Below are 20,731 nucleotides of genomic sequence, written 5' to 3' on the forward strand. Positions count from 1 at the left end.
GGGAACAAAGGATCCGTAATAAGTTTTGGAGAAGGTGACGCCTCGATTCTCGGAATAAAGATATGTATAGAGGTTTGTTGTGATATCACCACGTTTGCCCTAAAATACGGCGGATGAAATCATAGGAAGACGCTGCAGGGAAAATCACAAAGTCTGAGAGTGACATAAGTTGGCAATTTAAGAAACTGAGAAGACATAAATACAAGGAAAAAGCTAAGCCTTATGGAAGAAAGGATGATTGACATGAACAAGGTCAAATCGACCTGGGCCTAATGTCGGGGATATGACCCTGTAGTATATCCCGTTGTCTGGGCCGGGTTAGACCATGGGCAGCTTAGGAAGCGTATACTCGCTGGGTCATAGAGATGACATAAAGGCAAGCAAGAAGGCTTATCAAGTGAGCCGCCTAGCGGCCGAGTACCTAAAGATGACGGCTCTAGGCCCATGAGGTGGAAGACGCAATTAGATTTTCTAACATGGGAAACAAGACAAGGTAGAGTTGTAATAGGTCACGTGCGTTTATTGACCCGGACTCTGTTGTAAACTCGAGGCCACCACTTATATATAAAGCAGAGCCCTCGAGTTCAAAACATCAAGCAAGAAACTCTCGAGAGCTAGGTTAGCTATTTCACACCATTGTAATCGAGATCTCCAGCAATATAGACACCAAAGTAGGACTCATGCTTTTACATCCATTGGAGGGGCCAAACCTGGGTAAATATGTCACTCGTTCCGGATCAACCCCTTCGAGTCGCCACATAGCAGCGTTGGCCTCATACCTAAGTTCTACGATGAGAACATCTGCCATGACAAAACCATGACACACTGGGTTTTTGGCATGGTTCCGATTGGTGGTGCTATCGTATGTACACGTTGATGGAGACTTCAACCCATGGGGGGTAACGGCCGCGTGAGTCCATGGAGGGCTCCACCCACAAAGGGTCGACAAAGAATCAACCTTGTCTATGACACCATGGCTGACGTCCATGGAGGACTAGTCTCACTCAGGGTAGATCTTCATGAAGTAGGCGATCTCCTTACCCTTACCACCATCTTGGTTCAGCTCCACATGATTTGGAGGCTCTCCAGCAACACCTAACCAATCTAGGAGGCACCACTCTCCAAACATAATAGATGTTGTGTCGACGATGAACTCCTCGCTCTTCTGCTTCAAAAGATAGTTTCCTCAACACTCAAACACTCTCATATAGAATTTGTCTTGGTAAAATAGAAGGATTGAGTGGAAAGCAACTCGTGGAAGCTAGAAATCAAGGATATTGTGGAAGCAATGGAATCCCTTCATATCAACACATGAGTGTGTGGTTCTCTCCCAGAAAATGAATGGTGGAACTGTGTTTCTATTCCGAGACATCTCTTTAAGAGTATGTCGTGCTGGAGAGGTTGAGGGAGTCCGGGATTAAGGGGTCCACAGACAGTCGGGAAGTTGTTCACAGGCCGACCTAATGGGCCGCATTATTGAAGACCCGATAGCATAACGACCTTATAAACTAGTAGGAAGGCTCCGAAGACTAGCTTGTCATCAAAGTTCAGTAGGCTAGATCGGCACATCTGCCCCCAGCTGACGTCGATTGTATGTAACCCTAGGGACCCGTGGTATCTATATAAACCAGAGGGTTTCCTCCACATAGGCAAGTTGATTCATTAAGGGTTTAGCTCATACGATCTCGAGGTAGATCAACTCTGTAATCCTCATACACCATTAACACAATCAAGTAGGACATAGGGTTTTATCTCCTCGAGAGGGCCCGAACCTTGGTAAATACCGTCTCATTTGTCTCCTGCAACCCGTCGATCCAAGGTCTACAGTTCGAGACTGCCTACTCGAGATCCACCGGTTTTGACACCGACATTGGTGCTTTCAGCAAGAGTACCATTGTGGGATGGCTGGAAGGATTGATGGCCTGCTTAATCGTAAGAGATTGAATCGGCAACAAGTTCTCATGTTTAGCAGCTTCACGCTGCACGCCGACTCAACCAACGGCCTCGGCCAGGTTTGAGGCCTTGTCACTGACCAGGAGATAAGGTTCTAGAACCTCAAGTTCACCGACGACTCTCGGGGCAATCTTCTCCTCACTTAGATCATGGTTTCATCCGATGAGCTCCAAAATCCCAAAGCCCTGACTTCGGTCCTCTTGCCTAACCATGACCTTAGTTCCCTCTTCTAAGAGTTGGCTTCGAGCCCAGATCCGACCTCTGCGACTGGGCAACTGCAGACGGCCATTGGCGAACTCATAGCCCTCGTGGAAGATATGGAGGTCAGCTCCGAAAACCATCAAAAGATCAATCTGGATAGCCTCCCAATGTTAAACGAGACACTCGACCAGATCCAATCGTTGAAAATTGCACATGGCCCAGACCAGACATATACTCGGACTGGTCCAGATGCAGATTATGAGAACTTTTACGGCCCAACCACCGTCGAATAGTTAAGCGATGTGCTGGATTACGCCTCCGAGGAGGTCAAAGACATGGATTATGTGGCCGATGACACCGCCTTGGTAAATATCGGGCGATGGACTGCCACCTCCACCTACAACATCTACATGGTGGAGACACCCAACGACAAAGGCGATCACACCCCCGTACCACAAAATGATGATAACACTGAGGAGAAGCCATCAAAGGGCCAAAAGAAACGCAAACAATCCAAGGTGAACAAGGAAAGGGGACCATACAGGGAACCAGCGAGAATACAACCCAACAGTACACCGGTAACCTCGAAGCTCCTGAGCAACCACCAGAGGACCCAAACAAGCTAGAAGGCCAGTCCGATCTCGACGAGCGACGATTCAGACGATAGCAACTACCTCCCTCCTGACGACGTGGAGGACAGCTTGGCGGCCGAAGACTTCACAGTTTCTGAGGACCCTGAAGGTCAGGAACGATACAGAAAGTAGCTCATAGCTACCACCCACAGCATCCACGCGAAGCAACAACGACTTCAAGCAGAAGAAGACACCATCAACAATAGATGTACAAAAGTATTGGTAGCCGAAGAAGAATATGGCACCTAGTGGCCAGCTCAAAACAAAAGCTACCCACGCTGGCGCGTGCTGCCTGAGTTCGATGATGAGGCCCCAGAGCCCGTGTCCCCCATACGCACACAGTATGAGCATCACGATCGACCACCTCTAGGGCGCGATAGAGCAGCCAGAGAAGCCAATTATAGACCCGAGCCTCCCTGCAGGAAAGGAAATTAACATGTGCAGCCCAGGGCAAACAAGACCTACGTCACGACTTGGACAACAGAATAGGTCGCAATAGATCCATCTATGGATCCAGAAGGTACTCTCCCACTCGATGGGATGGAGACCGACCTAGGCTTACCCACAGCAACAGAGATCGGCAATCGTACCGGGAACAACCCATAGCCAATCTCCGGCAAAGTATAGCCCGGGTCAGACGCGCCTCTCACCGATTGTGATTCACACATGAGGTCATGCAACACCAATTCCTCGAAGGGTTTAAACCTGTAAACATAGAACAATATGATGGGACTACGGACCCCGCCGTGTGGATAGAAGATTTCCTTCCCCACATCCATATTGACAAGGGAGATGACCTCCACGCCATCAAGTGCCTACCCCTAAAGTTAAAAGGGCCAACACTGCACTGGTTAAATAGCTTGCCCAAAGATTCTACCGGAAGTTGGGACGAGCTTGAAGAAGCCTTCCTCTCTCATTTTCAAGGAACCTACGTCCGGCCAACGGACTCCTTCGACTTGCGCAATGTCGTCGAAAAGACGGGCGAGTCGTCTGGAGAATTCTAGAATAGATTCCTAACCAAGAAGAACCAGATAGTGGACTGTCCAGATTCCGAGGCAATAGCTTCATTGAGGCATAATATCCGACACGAGTTGCTCGCTCACCAGCCCGGCCGGGATAGGCCGAGAATAATGTCCGCTGTCACTTCCCTCATGACCCGCGTTTGTTCGGGCAAGGATAATTGGCTAGTTCGGCGTGGCCATAATGCGGACGACCCTGGTACCTCTGAAGTTCGGGATGGGAAAGACATGCCAAGGCGAAACAAGTGCGAACGTTCCCACTATAACGGTGACGCTGATGACACAACCATACATGCCGGCTTCCGCAGTTCAAAATCTGTACAGCGGAAGAAACCCTTCAAAGGTAACAGGGATGGACCGACTCCACTAGTTAAAATCATGGAAAGGCCCTGCGAGATCCATAGTACCCAAAGACAAGCCCGCCACCCACACCAACCGTAAATGTTGGGTGTTTAAACAGGTCGGCAAACTAGTAGTTTACGAACAAGGGCAGAGCAAACGAAGTGAGGATAATAGAGAGCCCCGTAGTCCGAACACTAGGGGCAGAAACAACCCCCCCCCAAAGACGGAAAGGAAGCGAGCCTTTTGGGAGGTATACGTCGTAGAGCCCATAGCCCCGAACTATAACCCATGGTTGGCTTGCCCGATCACCTTCAATTCTAGGGATCACCCTACCAGTATCCGTCACGGAGAATCGTGCGCCCTTGTCCTAGATCCCTTCATAGATGTGTATCACCTCATTAAAGTCCTTATGGATGGAGGAAGTAGCCTTAATCTGATTTACTCAGATACATCGAAAAAGATAGGCATTGTCACACCCTGTGTTTGACTCACCTGACTAAATTAACTTATCTCGAAATTTAGGACCAATTAAAATTTTTGTGAGTGCTTGTGATGCTTGATGTGATTGCTGCTTGTTTGATTGCTGGCTTGTGTTTGAATCCCAATGTTACTGCTACTCTCCAGACTCACCTCCTTGACCCAAAACCTTGCCTAATGATCATGCCATGTGTATAGGACCAGAAACTACTTTTACCAAACAATATGTTGACGAAAAAGCATTTCCTTGATTTAAGCTTTCAATAACCCATTAGTTGGGATTTGTACTACAAGTCCTCAAGTTAGGGAAGATATCTTGTACCAAATATTTTATATAAATCCCATTATCAAAATGGCTTCCCAAAACCACGATATTATTATATTAAAAGGTATTTTACTATTTTATTTAAATACCTTTCTCTCAGGCCAGAAATGGTCCCTTATGAAGGAGAGTTACTTTTATCGCTTTCAATTTTTTTGAGAAAATGTAGGTAAACACAGTGGACATATATATTCCATATATAAGAGTTTCAACACATGGTCATGTTCGAAATATTAGGCAAAACCCTTCAAAACCCTCCCTGCCTATTTCAAGCTTTTGGAGTATTTCTATAAGAATATTCACAATAAATTCTAGTAAAATTCACAAAATAAGCGACCGTCGATCACAAATAATCTTATATTTCCTCCAAGAAAAAGTACCAGATTTATCAATCTGCAGTTCCTTCTTTTTGTTACAAGATTGACCAAGTATCCACCTACATGCATACATATGATATGGAAGAACATCACACAAAACGGATTCACCAAATCCACAAAATCAAAAAGGCACCTCAACTTGATACTTTATTGTCAGAAAGTTTCCCTACCATGCGAGCTTATATGGGTCTGGATGCTCAATCACTACTAGTTTCAATGCATCAACTAAGGTTTGACTAACCAAATTTATTTCTCAATGACAATCAATCATCATGGCGCACATAATATCTCCAACCTTCACTATTGTGTAGATTTGAAACCAAGAAAGGGCACGAGAAGGACCATGCTCACTATGAGACATCTGACCATCAAAGGAATATTCCGTCCTCATAACGGTTGTAGAATATGTACCGACAAATTATAGAGAAAATTTGCATCGTAAGAAGCCACGTAATCTGATACCCACTAATGAGGGAATAACATCGAACATGCCAATTATTTGTCCTCATATGATGCAACAGACTCCTCCAATATCCACCATAAATTCTCCCAATTATGCCAATCTGTCGACCCAATGGAGCCAACGGTACCACGGCCCATTTTCCCTGGCCTGGGGGACAACGCAAGGGCCGACCCAAGAGAGACAACCGTGCCCGAGCTATTCCGGAAAGAGCACACAACATCAGCACTATTTTTTTTCAATTGGTGATGGCGTAGGCTAAATTGGTATGCCAGCTGCAAACGGCAAGAGTTGGTATGGCTTTTTTGGTCATGTCAAAAATCTGTTGGCCCGCCTGAACTTACCGTTCAGATTATATTCGTGGAGTTGAATATCCGTGCACGCCGTAGCTAAATAATTAGAGTGGGCATGCCAAATTAGTTCACGCCAGACATAATATTTCCACTTAAATATGTTTACATCATTATTTCTTTGAGTTATCATTTTGAGTATTTAATTATGTTTAGTCTTTCATTAACCTCAATTAATCTTTTTTTATTTTGGCTGTTATTAGCTATGGCGTTGCAGTTTAGGCCCACGCCAGCAACGACCCACCTTAGTCAACTACCACACCTTAGTAAGAGACCTAGTAGCCACCCTTTCATTTCAACCCCCCTCAACCAGCCGCCACATGTCACCGCCCGTCGTGCCCCTTCACCGACCAGCAAGGTTCAATACTCTCCGTCCTGTGCATCTCCTTCCTTGGCACTCGCACCTCCTATCTCCACGCATAATCCATATGTGGGATTCAACTATAAGATCATTTAGGATTGCTATGAGTAAAAAATTTAGTACATACATACAATGGATTGCTTTATGTGATGTAGAATCGAAATTTGATTCCATGGATTGCTTTGTGAAGAAATGTTAGTCATAATCCGATGGAAAATCTAATTTAGTAGTGTATTTTGAGTAGAAATATAATTTAGTAGTGTAGTCTCGAATGTCGGAGGAATAAATATAAAGAACACCTAGCGTAGCATTTTGAGTACGATTTATTTATTTATGTCTCCCTCCGTGGATTTTGTTTATTTTTGTATACATGTTACTTGTGCTTGTTCACTAGTCTAGAACCCAATTATATACTTAGTTTTCAATATGTTTCGTGCAGAATGGCGCAACCAGCACCATGTCAAGTGTGCTAGTCAAGGTGCGCAACCAACCTTGCAACTGCCACGTTGTTTGGCATTTACTTCTAGTCGTGTTTTGTTCCTTCATCGCTAACAAAATATACGACCCTTCTAATGGTGTGTTCTTTTTATTTTTATGTTATTTCCACTAATGCATTGTGTGTGTGTTTTTGGTTTTTCGTACACAGATCGTTCCTTGCAATGTGATATTGGATTTCAATGAGCTAAATGCTATAGACACCATCATCTTCGACTCTCCTGGGGACCCCTACACTATGGAGGTCAATAAGGGAAGGAACATAACCCAGATTGGAGAACATGAATGGGGTCATTTCATCACCCGCATGCAACTCAGTGGGGTTGAATTAATCAGCTTCTCATTCAGAAGAGAAACTCCAAGGCTAGTTGTTATCTATCTCAACTATGAGGAAGAAGATAATTACCCACTTGATGAAGCACCCTTTGCCCAAAGAATGACCAGGCTAAGCGAGGATGAAAAAGACACGCTCTGGGAAAAGCTTCTGTCATGTGATGCCTATGTCGGGATGTCAGTCATGACCCGATTAACATGGAAGATGGTTAACCACCATGTCATGATATGTTTCTTATTATTGTAGTAATGTGATATGCTTAAAATATACTCCCTCCGTCCCAAAATAAGTGACTCAAAAATGACATAACTTTGCACTAAGTTTAATACAAATTTAAGTCACTTTTGAGTCACTTATTTTGGGTCGGAGGGATTATATAGTACTGTGATCATCGTGTTTTTTTCAGAAATTACCTAAGAATGTATGTGTGAGATATAACATCAAGTTAGATGAAGAAGGCATTGCTGGACTACGCCTTACCACAAGGTAGTGGACACGGACGGGCGCACTATCTTCAGTTCGGCCGGGTGGAGGAACTTCCTCGCTGGCAAGAATCTCCGGGTTGCACACGCTGTCTTAGTCACTATCAGGAACACCTGATACATCTCAAACGTATCTATAATTTTTTATGGTTTCATGCTATTATCTTGTCAAACTTTGGATGTTTTGAATGCCTTTTATATCTTTTTGGGACTAAATTATTAAGTCAGTGCCAAGTGCTAGTTACTGTGTTTCCTTGTTTTTGACCATTTTTAGAGGAGGATTTTAAACAAAGTCCAAACGAAATGAAACTTCCAAAAAGTTTTTTTCCGAAACATAAGACGATCGGGGGACTTGAGAACCAAGGCAGAAGGTCACCAGGGACCCCACAAGCCCCCTAGCCACGGCCAGGGGGGCCTGCGCCTCCCAGGCTAGTGGGCTCCCTGGACCTCCTCTGCCCTAGGTCTTTCGCCTATATATTCCCTAAAATCCCAGAATAAATCAAGAAAGCCTCAAAAATACTTTTCCGCCACCGCAAGCTTCTGTCTCCGCAAGATCCCATCTGGGGCGCGTTCTTGTGCCCTGCCGGAGGGGGGATTCTGATACGGAGGGCTTCTTCATCAGCACCATGACCTCTCCGAAGATGCATGAGTAGTTCACCATAGACCTATGGGTCCATAGCTAGTAGCTAGATGGCTTCTTCTCTCTCTTGGATCTTCAATACAAACTTCTCCATGATCTTCATGGAGATCTATCCGATGTAATCTTCTTTTGCGGTGTGTTTGTCCAGATCCGATGAATTGTGGATTTATGATCAGATTATCTATGAATTTTATTTGAGTTTCTTCCGATCTCTTATATGCATGATTTCATATCCTTGTAATTCTCTTCGAGTTGTGGGTTTTGTTTGGCCAGCTTGATCTATGATTCTTGCAATGGGAGAAGTGCTTGGTTTTGGGTTCATACCGTGTGGTGACCTCACCCAGTAACAGAAGGGGTAGCGAGGCACGCATCGTGTTGTTGCCATCAAGGGTAAAAAGATGGGGTTTACATCAGTGGTTTGAGTTTATCCCTGTACATCATGTCATCTTGCTTAAGGCATTACTCTGTTCGTCATGAACTCAATACACTAGACATGTGTAGTGTCCGATTCGTACTCGTACTAGTATCCGAGTAGGTTGCTCGTACTAGTCCCTGCTTCTTTATATAGCCATGTAAAGCTTCCCTGTAAACTAGAACCGATAGAAGAAATAAAACAAGGCACGTCAAGAGCCTTCGGCAATAGATAGATCTTGTTCAAAGTTCCTCGTTCTGCTACCTCGATTTGATCGGAATCAACTAGAGTAGCTCCGGCAAGATGCGTATTATACGTTGTGGCTACGGTTGATCCATCAACTTTGGTGGCTGCTTGCTTGCTTGTTTGCATAGCCAGTTTTTCACGTACGTGTATTTTCTTTGGGTGATTTGATCCACGGTTCAAAGCCAACAACTGGTACCAAATTTAGTTCTCTTTAGCCTCCTTTTAGTATGTGATCACAACAAATTTAGTGTTGTGCATACTCTGATGACTTGTCCCCCAGCTGCCACATTTGTTCCTTATCGAGTTTGTACTGTGTTTCCCTTTATTTCCCTATTCATCCAAGAGATCAGTTGGGTAGCCAGTCTCTACTACTCCCCCTTCTTTGCCTCTATGACCCAACTCCTAGATTCATGCTACAACTTCCCCCCTTCTTCCTATTTGACCCAACTCCTAGATTCAACTCTGTGGAGTAGCTTTACCTCTGATAATATTACATAGAAATTAAGTTGGATTTGGAACAAAGGTAGAAAAATATCCACATGCGGTGACGTAGGGAGCTAGGGAAGTAGAGAAAGGCTAATGCCGAAGGAAGTTATACTTGTGTGACATCGGGATGGGGCTACCAGGACGGCGGAGGTCAGATCTGCCCAAAGTAAGGCAAGGAGGAGGAAAAGGTCTCAAGCCCTCCCAAGCCATTGCTGTGACGGAGAGAACGACATATACTGCAGATGAGGATGCGCCTCCAGCCGTGGGGCTCATCCCTCAGCATCGACGACCGCATGAAGGTTGCACCTTATCCCATTCCCCGACGGAGGGGATACGTACGGAATTGTGACCAGCGGTGAACACACACACACACACACACACACACACACACAGAGAGAGAGAGAGATAGAGTGAAGAGAGCAACCCTACTAAAGCTCGCGTTGAGGCTCCTACCTATATATATATAGTGGAGTGGTTTTCTTTTACGCTCCACTATAATCATTTAAATTTGTGTATACGTGACAATACAAAAAATAAATTCTCTACTAATGAACGAGTCAAGATACTCCACAGCATCCAGGTCGCACATGATTCGGTCGCACTTTGTAATTCACTTGTGGTCCCCGACACTCCATTCATTGAACAACCACACGATGGTGAATATATACCATATCCTACTAGTAGAGAAAACAAGCTCAAACTCTTTTGACTTTTGTGATATCGATGGTACTGTTTGACTGCACTGCATCAAGGCACTCAGTAGTTTGAATTTGACATAATGCTTGGCTTTTGCAGGTCACATCTAAATGGGGGAACACGATACATTTTGTTTAATAACCACCATATGAACACATGAGTAATGTACATTTCGAATCTCTAGCTTAAACTGTATTTGTTTTGAACATAAGGTAGAAATCAAAATTTTGAATTCATGATCTTAGAATTTGCAAAAAAATATAAAGGGGCATCGAACATTGTTTTGATTTCAAATTTACAACAATATATGCAGCCTTGAGAAAGAGTTGTCATAATTGATCTAAAACCCTAATTAGTATAACAAAAAATCCTATCAGATTACAAGAAGCCCTAAACTCATCGACCAAAGAACACGACATGAATCAACACAATAGCTCCATCGACTACGTCATGACAAGGATCAGAGCTCGAAAGGTAAACACAAAGAAGTGTTGATCGCTTTTGGTCGTTGTGTTACTAGAGCCCTCTTGACCTTTTTTATGACACCCGGTAAGTCTTCATGCACATGCTTGAGTGTTGTATTACAATATCTTCAATTCATTAACGGTAGTTCATATCTGGTTCTTATCCATATTCGAAAAATTGACCTTGCAAGCCAACATGAACAACAGACCAAATAACGGGGTTATGACCAAGAATATGCATTTTCATCTTATGCTTCCAACTAGCAAAGTTTGTACAATCAAAATATGGACCCACACGATGAAAATTTACTTCATTAGATGATATTCTCTCCTAGGTTGTGAAACCAATGCAATAAAGACCAAAGCTCTGATACCACTTGTAGGATCAAAAATATGTCTAGAGGGTGGGTGATTAGACTACTTGACCAATTAAAACTTATCCTTTTTCCAATTTTAGTTGTAGGAAAGTTTTAGCAATTCTATCATGTCAAGGAAGATCCTACACATGCATGTCTAAGAGTCGTGTAGTGGAAAACATAGACATTGCATATCTTTGTAAAGGTGAGATCAGAGAAATCGAACGCAATGACGGCACGGTGTAGGGGATATGACCGTGCGGTATAACCCGCCGTTTCGGCAGGGTTAGACCATTGGCGACTTCGGAAGCATATACTCGATGGGCCGTAGATATGATAAAAAGGCAAGAAAGAAGAGTTATCAAATGAGCCTCCTAGCGGCCCAGTTATTGAAGATGACGGCTCATGGCCCATGAGGTGGAAGACTAAGGAAGCTTTCCTAACTTGGGAAACAAGACAAGGTAGAATTCTAATAGGTTACGAGCGTTTATTGACCCAAACTCTGTTGTAAACTCGAGGCCTCCACCTATATATAAAGGGGAGCCCTCGAGTTGAAAATATCAAGCAAGAAACTCTCAAGAGCTAGGTTAGCTATTGTGCACCCTTTTAATCGAGATCTCCATCAATATAGACATCAAAGCAGGAAATAGGCTTTTACCTCCATTGGAGGGGCAAACTTGGGTAAATTCGTCTCTCATTCCTGATCAACCCCTTCGAGTCGCCACACAGCGGTTATGGCCTCACACCTAAGTTCTCTGATGAGAACATCTGCCGTGACAAAACCACGGCAGTTGGCGGCCACCGTGGGGATCTCGCGCGGTGGAGTTGAATTCCTGGAGGGAGCTCTTCGAGAGTATGGGAGCTACATGGCAGGTTGCATGACCAAGAGTCACCGTGCAAGCTCTACATCAATGATTCATGCTGGGGTCCCAACACCTAATCAATCGAGTACAGGACTGTGTCCCCTTTGGCAAGATCCATGTCTTCATCGGCAAGATCACTGAAACAATGCTCGATTCGGACATCTACACCAACATCATCGAGCCGGCTCGCCGCGTTCAACCCGGATGGCATAGGGCCGGCCAAAAATATGCCTAGGTGGAGAACACCAGATTTGTCCGTCCTCTCAAGGGTGGGAACATTGAAGTCCAAAGCAACAACAAGTGGAAGTTACCCGAAGGTGGGTCAGAATATGCGGTCAGTACCAACGCGAGTTTCAAAAACGAGCGTCGGAGCGATCATCATGGGAAGACTTATAAGGCGAAGAGGACATGCAACCATGAGGATGCGCTCAGAGCGCCTTGTCCCAATCATAGTACTCAGGGAAAGTCGGCCAATCATTCATGGGAAAATTTCTTTGTCATGCAGGATTTCCAAACGTGGGTTCTCGAGAACCGCCAAGGGGGACATCCCGGTCAGTATGTCCCGGGTGTGTCATCTGGGGATCTGAAACTGCCAAGTAGAGGTTAGTACCATTTCTTAACCACCAATACTGACAAACGAGACAACAAAGTCAGAAAGAGAGCTATCACCATGGCTGAGCTGGTGATTCCAGAGTATCTCTGTTGGTCTGAGCAGCCTATCACATGGAGCCGGGAGGATCACCCCCCCCCCAGGTTGACAACCCTGGGGATGTGTCCTTGGTCGTAGCACCCCGGGTGGGTGGTTATACCATCACAAAGGTCCTTATGGATGGATGAAGCAGCATCAACATATTGTATTATGACACCTTTGGGCGGATGAACTTCCTCGACAACAGCTTGGAAACTTCAATCATTTTTTTTCATGGCATCGCCCCTCGAAAGTCGGCATACCCAGTTGGGCAGATTAGGCTTGATGTGTCCTTTGGTGATGAGCATAACTACATAGTAGAGCCTTTAAACTTTGAAGTGGTGAAGATAGAGATGCCTCATCAAGATCCCTTCGGAAGGCTAGCCTATGCACACTTCATGTCTCGCCCTTGTTATGTCTACCTCAAGCTCAAGATGTCGGGTCCTAATGGCACTATAATGGTAAGAGGAGAAAGGAAGACGACTCAAGAGTGTGAGGAAGGGGACGCAGCCTACGCTGAGTCGGCCTGCGCCACCAAGGAGCTAAAGTTTTACACGGCTAATGTTGACCTGGCGAATATGCGTCCTCTCAAGAAGGCAACTATCGAGTCCTAAGAATCTCTCAAGTTCAATATAGTCAAAGATACCAAGCTGGTTGACTTCATTCGAGGCGACTCTTGGAAGCAGTTTACCATTGGGACCAGTCCAGACCGTAAATAGGAAAGCGCGCTCATCGAGTTCATCCGTGAGAATCGGTACTTCTTTGCATGGAAACCTTCTGATATGCCTGCGCTACCGAGGGAACTCGCTGAGCACCATCTTAACGTGGATCCAAAAATGAAATTAGTACAACAGTACCTCAATCGTTTTAATTAGGAGAGATGCAAGGCTATTGGACAAGAGGTTGCACGGCTCCTAGCTGTCGGGTTTATCGCCGAAGTTTTTCACCAAGAATGGCTCGCTAACCTGGTTCTTGTCTTGAACAAAAACGACACCTCGTGCACGTGTGTTTATTACATAGATCTCAACATATCTTGTCCCAAATATCCTTTTGCTCTCCCGCGTATCGACTAGATCATCAACTCTACGGTGGGTTGCTAGCACTAATGCTTCCTCGATGCATACTCAGTCTATAACCAAATCAAAATAGCTAAGGAGGATTAGGATAAGACGGCTTTCATAACTCCCTTTGGTGCCTTTTGGTATGTCCCTATGTCTTTCGGTCTTAAGAGCGCAGGGGCCACCTATGAGCAATGTGTGCGGAATTGCCTTCACTCGCAGATCGGGCGTAATTCTCACACTTATGTTGATGACATCATGGTGAAATCTTAGAACAAGGAGTTACTGTTGGACCACCTCAGGGAGACGGTTGATAACCTTCGAGTGTATCAGATGAAACTTAACACAGTGAAGTGTGTTTTTGGGGTCCCCGCGGGTAAGCTGCAGAGTTTCTTGGTCTCTGAACAAGGCATTGAAGCTAACCCGAACAAGATCAAGGCGGTGACTTTGTTGGGTAAGTCGGCTAATAAAAACCAGGTCCAACATGTGGGAGGCGGCATCGCAACATTAAGCCAGTTTATAAGCCGCCTGGGGAGAAGACAATCCCTCTCTATCAATTGCTGAAGAAGATAGACAGTTTTGTGGGGACTAACACAGTGAACGAAGCTTTTGAAGCCCTCGGAAGCAGTTGGCAGAGCTGTCCGTTTTAGCTGCCCCGACTGACAAAGAGCCCATACTCTTATACATCACCGCCAATTCGAAGGTGGTAAGTGTTGAAGTTGGTGTTGAGCGGAAGGACGCAGGAAAGGAATATATGGTTCAACGATCGGTCTATTTCGTCACCGAAGTCTTGACCTTATCTAAGAAGTAATCCACATTAGCAGAAACTGGTCTTTGGAGTCTTTATGGCAAGCCGAAAGTTAAAACACTACTTTCAGGAGCATTCAATCACTATGGTCTGTTCAGCACACATTCGTGATATCATACAAAATCAAGAGGCCACTAGTCGAATTGCTAAGTGGGCAATAAAGCTCGGCCCACATCAGGTGAAATACATGCCCCGAACAGCCATTAAGTCCCAAGCCTTGGTATATTTCATCAATGACTGGATAGTGCTACAAATTCCATAAGTTGCGAAAGATACCACGTACTGGACCTTGCACTTTGATGGGTCCAGACAATTAGAAGGATCCGGAGTTGGGTTGTCTTTACTTCTTCATGAGGTGACAAGTTGTCCTATGTTTTACAGCTCATGTTTCCCTTTACTAACAATGCAGCTGAGTATGAGGCCCTTTTACACGGACTAAGGATAGCTAAGGAAATGAACCTCAGCCAGGTCAGGTGCTTGGGCGACTCAGATTTGGTGGCACGACAAGTTTCACGGACTGCGATTCTAAAGATCCCTTGATGGCGGCATATCAACGAGCAGTTACTGATATGGCTGGTTACTTTCATGGCTATCAAGTCGATAACATGGATCGCTAGATCAATGAGGCGGAAGATGATTTATTGTGACTTGGTTCTCAGCGGAAGCCGATTCCTCCCAACTTCTTTTTGGATGTCCTTTACAACCCCTCGGTGAAATTACCATCTGAAGATGATATGGCTATTCCTGACTCAGAATCATAGCTGGTTGTGGTTGTTCGTGCTACCCATGAGTGGATGGTAACACATTTGTCTTATCTCACTGGAGGTGAACCCCCGGATGACGAAGTCTAGGCCTGCCAAATACTTCGGCGATCCAAGTCAATGACATTTATCAAGGGCGAGTTACATGAACGGAGCAGCACTGGTGTGTTTCAGCATTGTGTGTCCCGTGAGAAAGGGCAAGATATTATTAGTGAAATCCACGTTGGTGACTGTGGGCATCATGCTGGCTCAAGATCATTGGTGGCAAAGGCCTGGGAAGCCTCGTTTATCATCAGCAAAAACCTCAACAATGGTTCTTATTACCTCATCAATCTGCGACCTAATTGAAATACCTCCGAAGCAAAGACAACCCGGCCGTGGAACATTTGTCACCTGCGGCCTTATTATACTTAGAGCCACCGACTCATTTTTTTTTGTACCTCCCCCAATTTATGTACATAATTCTATAGTTTCGAACATAATAAAGCTAGCATCCCCAAATCTTGGGGCCTCTGTCATTTTTAGCCTACAAGTTAAGCATGAGTCTTTATTTTTCAAAACATGTTACTTGGGGGCTACCGGTCCAAACAAATGATCATCATCAATGGAATAAAGACGGCTTATGTAAACTCCAAATGTTTTTCAGTAGAAGCATTGTCTCCTCTATATCCTATGCTGGGCTTTTCTATTGATAATAGGTCACTTGGCGGCTTCCAACTCATCAAGTTGAGCTTTCCCATCCTCTTGATCTGGCAACGCAAAAAAATGGTTAAACCTGCATGTATGTTTGATGCTACTCTGATCGTGTGACTAGATGTACTCTTGGCTAGTCAATCCACTGTGAACCCTTAACCAGCAAGGTAAAAACATTGGCTGGTCACGTGAGAGTCGGCATACTCAACGCTAGGATAAACCATGGGTTATCATACCCGCTTCATTGAAGCAACACTTGATCCTTGAAATCCAGTCTGTTTTTACCGTGTCTCACTATGCCGGATTATTATTACTTTATATTACCATCATAGAGTTTTTTCATGTACAACACTATTTTCCGGCTTATAAAAAAGTGCTCGGGTTATAAAGACATAATATTGTCATGGACAGTCCGTAGTCATGGAGAAATCTTAGGGACTGAGTTACAATAACACGTCCCATATTGATTCAAGCAACCATATATTACACAAACATCAACCAAAGTCAAAACAGACTAAAAGGACTAAAAGCTATCTGACTCATATACATATGGATTAAAGGCAAGTTAATAAAGACTTTCAGACATAAATCCCTTGCCATCATGACAAAATCAAGAGTTTGACAAAGTGCACAAAAGCATGGCACACCTAAAATTGTTATTGGCATAGAAGATATTACAAGGTACTTTAGGCCCGAACAATGGAATCGAAGTTTTTCGTAGCCCGGCCTTCACGTCTTCTCGGTTAAGCTTTTGTTTTGGTCTTGAGCATGAGATGACTCCGCCTTGTCCTCTGAACAAGTTCCTGGGTCTACAATCTGGAGGTCATCCAAGTTCCACTTATAGTGGGTCAAGCCCTCAAATATGGATTCTTCATTCAAATTAGGGGACATATCAACATTAGGGGCGAATTATTGCTTATGATGCTGTGGACTAATACTAACCGATTTAAACAAGGGCGGATGAACTCTAGCATTGTTTGAGTCTTTGGCTGGATGATAGGTTTTCAATGACATGTCATTCACAAGATGACTAGCAAACAACCGAGCCGCTTTGACACTTATCCCAACACCTTTAGCGCTGGAAGCACCTCAGCCATGTCTGTTGGGTCAAGCTTCGCTGAGTAATACAAAGCTCAACTCAAGGAATACATGGCTCCAGCTCGATCGGCTGATGACTTGAGTTCTCCAATTTTCCTTGGGATCGTAGAGAGGAATGTCAACACATCTTTTATGATATTAACGGGCTCTTTGTTCCGGTGACAGCTTTGATTGTCCATAGGCTTCCTGTGTAAAGCTGCTTTGTCAATTCGTATATAGCCTTGAGCTTTAGTAAGCAATTGTCCTGAAGATTGCACATACGACAGCCTGCAAAAAATTCAAATGCATGAGTCGCCATGCAATTTGTTTTCATAAATGAGTATTAGGCGTATTGACAAAAAAAGTTTCTCAGGATACTCACTGATGTCTTGAGTCATGTGGTCAATATGCATTTTTAACCCACATAGCTCTTCACATACGACCTTTAGTCCATCATCGACATTTTTAGAACACTTGGTTAGGCTGGCTTTCTCAGTTTCGAAGGATTTCCTTTCTACCTCAGAGCCTATCTTGATTTTTTTTCTACCTGTTTCAAGGATAGGCGAACTATTTCTTCAAGCTCCAATCGGGCTATTTGTCCCACCTCAACAACTTTTGTGAGATCTCCGACTTTTAACTTGGTGGCCTTCAAAGATTTCTACACAAATTGGATTAATTATAAGTCGATGGAAGGACAATATTGTGACTATGACAAGGAAGATTATAAACAAGTCCCAAGCAGATTGCCCGACTTGTCTCAAGAATATGCTATAAGGAAGGAAAAAATTGGCCCTAGTTGATAACAAAGGGTGGCAACTTGGTGGAAGATGAGTCTCTTGATGAAGGGGGTGATTCCTAGTAATTTGAATCAGCAGGATTGAGAGGTTGTTTGAAAAGATCAGCGTGGGGATAAGACGGAGCTGGACTATGAGGCACCTCATCTTGTAGGTTGCAATAAGTTGACTTGTTGGGTAAGACCTCGTACCCTTTCTTGTAGTAGTCAGTCTACGATCTAATCCCTTTTGAAAGAGCTAGAGGAAGTAATGGGATATTTTAAGCCCATGCTAAATCCTTTAACCCTTTTGATATTGTGCTCAGTCCCTTTTGCAAACTCTATATCATGTCTCGACAAGCCTATAGCCCTCGTTTGAGCAAGATGCGTTCGGTTCGCGCCATTGACTACATCATATTCATATAGAAGGAGTCGAGAAAGAATCAATCACAAGCGGTCTTTAATGAAGGAAACCCCCAATCTGCGGAATTCGACTCGAATAGTTCGATCGAGCACTGGGCTCCTTGCCCTTAATGCTTATACTTATGGTGGGGCCCATGCTGAACGGCGCGTCAACGAGTCCTTCCAAACTACGCCACGGACCGAGCGTGGGGCTGTGGTGGGGCCCACTCTGAAGGGGGCCAGCCGGCCTACTACTTATGGGGGCCAGCCGGCCTGCTGATACCCTTTGGGGGTTAACGTGCTGTTAGAAGAGCGACTGATTGATACCTTCCCTGCCTTACCTATTTCTTCTTGCCTGCTTCTACCGGGGTTCATAGAACCAAGGTGATGCTACACTCTTGTCTTGAATGGAACTTTCTCTAACAGCATTCCCTCGTGTGATCTACCAAATAGATCCCCTCTTCCTGCCCACGAAACAAATAAAGCAAGCCGTTGCTGGCAAAAGAGTAGGCTTTTCTGAACCGGAGGGTAAGGTTTACTAATCATGCGAGGGCTGCACCCACAGTTGACTTTACTTTTATTGCCATATCGCTTTATGCCACGATCTGTGATGTGGCCATTCTACATATGGATTTCTCCTACCTTTTCCCCTGCATCATAGGGTCTCTCTGACTCTGTTTCTCTATTTCTTCTTTGGAATTGGGGGCTCTGGTCAGGGACGAACTTCGATCTTTTCTGCCTTTTTTTAGGATAAAGCGCTTGTTGCGCCTTTAACAGCTTCTGTTGGGGGAGAGACAGAAGCATCTGCTGGCTATTCATATCAATAGATTCTTTTTGCAAAAGATGAAGGTCCTGGAGTGCCTATATTCACAAGGAAAAGAGGCGAGGAGTATTTGTGGGACTTCAGACGCCCTGTATCTACCTGACCTAGCTTTATTGCTTTAAGCTACTGCAGGGAGGAGGGAACTACTAGTGCTGGTATGTATTATGAGCATTGAACGCTGCACAGAAAGTAAAGGGAAGGAGTTTTCAACATGCAGTTTAGGCAAAAGAAAAGTAGTGGAGGAAATGGATTGGATATGTGATCTATCGGAAATATGTTAATAATAAAAAGAAAAATAAAGAGGATCCTGTCTAAATCCATCCCCGATTCACTAATTTCGGGCGCATAAAAACAGAGTCAGATTCTCTGAGAAAACCACCTGCAAAAGCTCTGCCACGATTCCTTGTCTAATAATAAAGGCATTGGGATGAAGCGGTAAGTGGCACACATGACCTACCATCTGCGGGAATCTACTAACCACAGGGGCGTTAAGAGAACTCTTATTGGACTGGAAAGGGCTAGTGCACGTCGAATTTTTGAAAATGTTACGTGAGAGTGCTTATGGCTCACCTTCCTGCTTCCTATATTTTCCCGGATTCCACTAATAAGAAGCGCCCTCTTGCGGGAGAAAGTCGCCCATCATATCTATAGTATAGAAGAAGACCCCCAATCCCGCGGTGCCATCCATGTCGCGCGCTTGATTCCTTTCTGTTCAAAACCATATCCTTTCTTTGCCTATTAGACTACCAATTATATCTGTGATTTCGCTCTGGTCACTAGTATTTGTATTATCGAATATCTCCTTTTCACTACTAGTGTACGATTCTATGTGAGTTGTATGATCAATGAAGTAATTATTTGTATTGTATTCTGATTGCATTTCTCGGATGAAATATTTCTCAAGGTCAAGAAGTTTCTAATATCATTCATTTTATAGCTATCTTTAGTCCCTATGTAAAAATAAGAAGAATATTGTACTAGTAAAATGAAATTGAGAATCATTATTTCTTTTTTCTGTATCTTTTTTGTTTCGGGATTATGTCGAATGATGTCAATACCAATACCCGTGTTGTGGAGTAAGCCACCTCTAGCGTTGTTGCTGGCTAGATAAAGACACCCCTTTACGTATATAGCCAGTATTTAACCAGACCAATAAATGATGGTCGTTGATCGGTCCCTCTTTTTCAAGCTTATCTTTATAGACGGTTGGGTGTGAGGGGTACCTTTCTTTAGAACAAGTATTCGTGATACCGGTTTCCCTCCCTCGGTCTACAGCCAACTACTGGGCTGCGGATTCAGGGACAAGCAAATTGTGATGACAGTACCTGGAACCCGAAAAGGGTGACCCCCTTAGGGTCAATTAGTTCTCTTGTCTGATAAGATCTATGGGTTTCATAGGATCATTAGATGCGCGAGCGAGTAGGCATCGCATCTTATATCTCCTGTATATTAGATAAGATATAAGAGTTATTGAAACTAACATACTATATAGCGTCTTTCAAGTATACTATCTCCCCACTAACGACTATCTTTTTCAAGCATAGAGCAAAGTCCATGAATGATATACTTCCTGTAGCTGAATCATTGACTCTGATCGGAACCTGGCGACCCCAAAGGGAGAACAAGTTCAAAGAAAGAGATGTCCGAATGGTTAATAGCACGAGCTCTGCCCCATCTATTG

General features: G+C 44.2%; 1 pseudogene; it reads right to left on the reverse strand.

Moving 5' to 3' along the window:
* Positions 1-2,810: 2,810 nt before the first annotated feature.
* LOC123450513 overlaps positions 2,811-20,731 on the reverse strand; it is a 28,210-nt pseudogene continuing 10,289 nt past the window's right edge.

The sequence above is a fragment of the Hordeum vulgare genome, chromosome 4H, assembly GCF_904849725.1.
Source record: "Hordeum vulgare subsp. vulgare chromosome 4H, MorexV3_pseudomolecules_assembly, whole genome shotgun sequence".
In the NCBI taxonomy this organism is placed as follows: Eukaryota; Viridiplantae; Streptophyta; class Magnoliopsida; order Poales; family Poaceae; genus Hordeum; species Hordeum vulgare.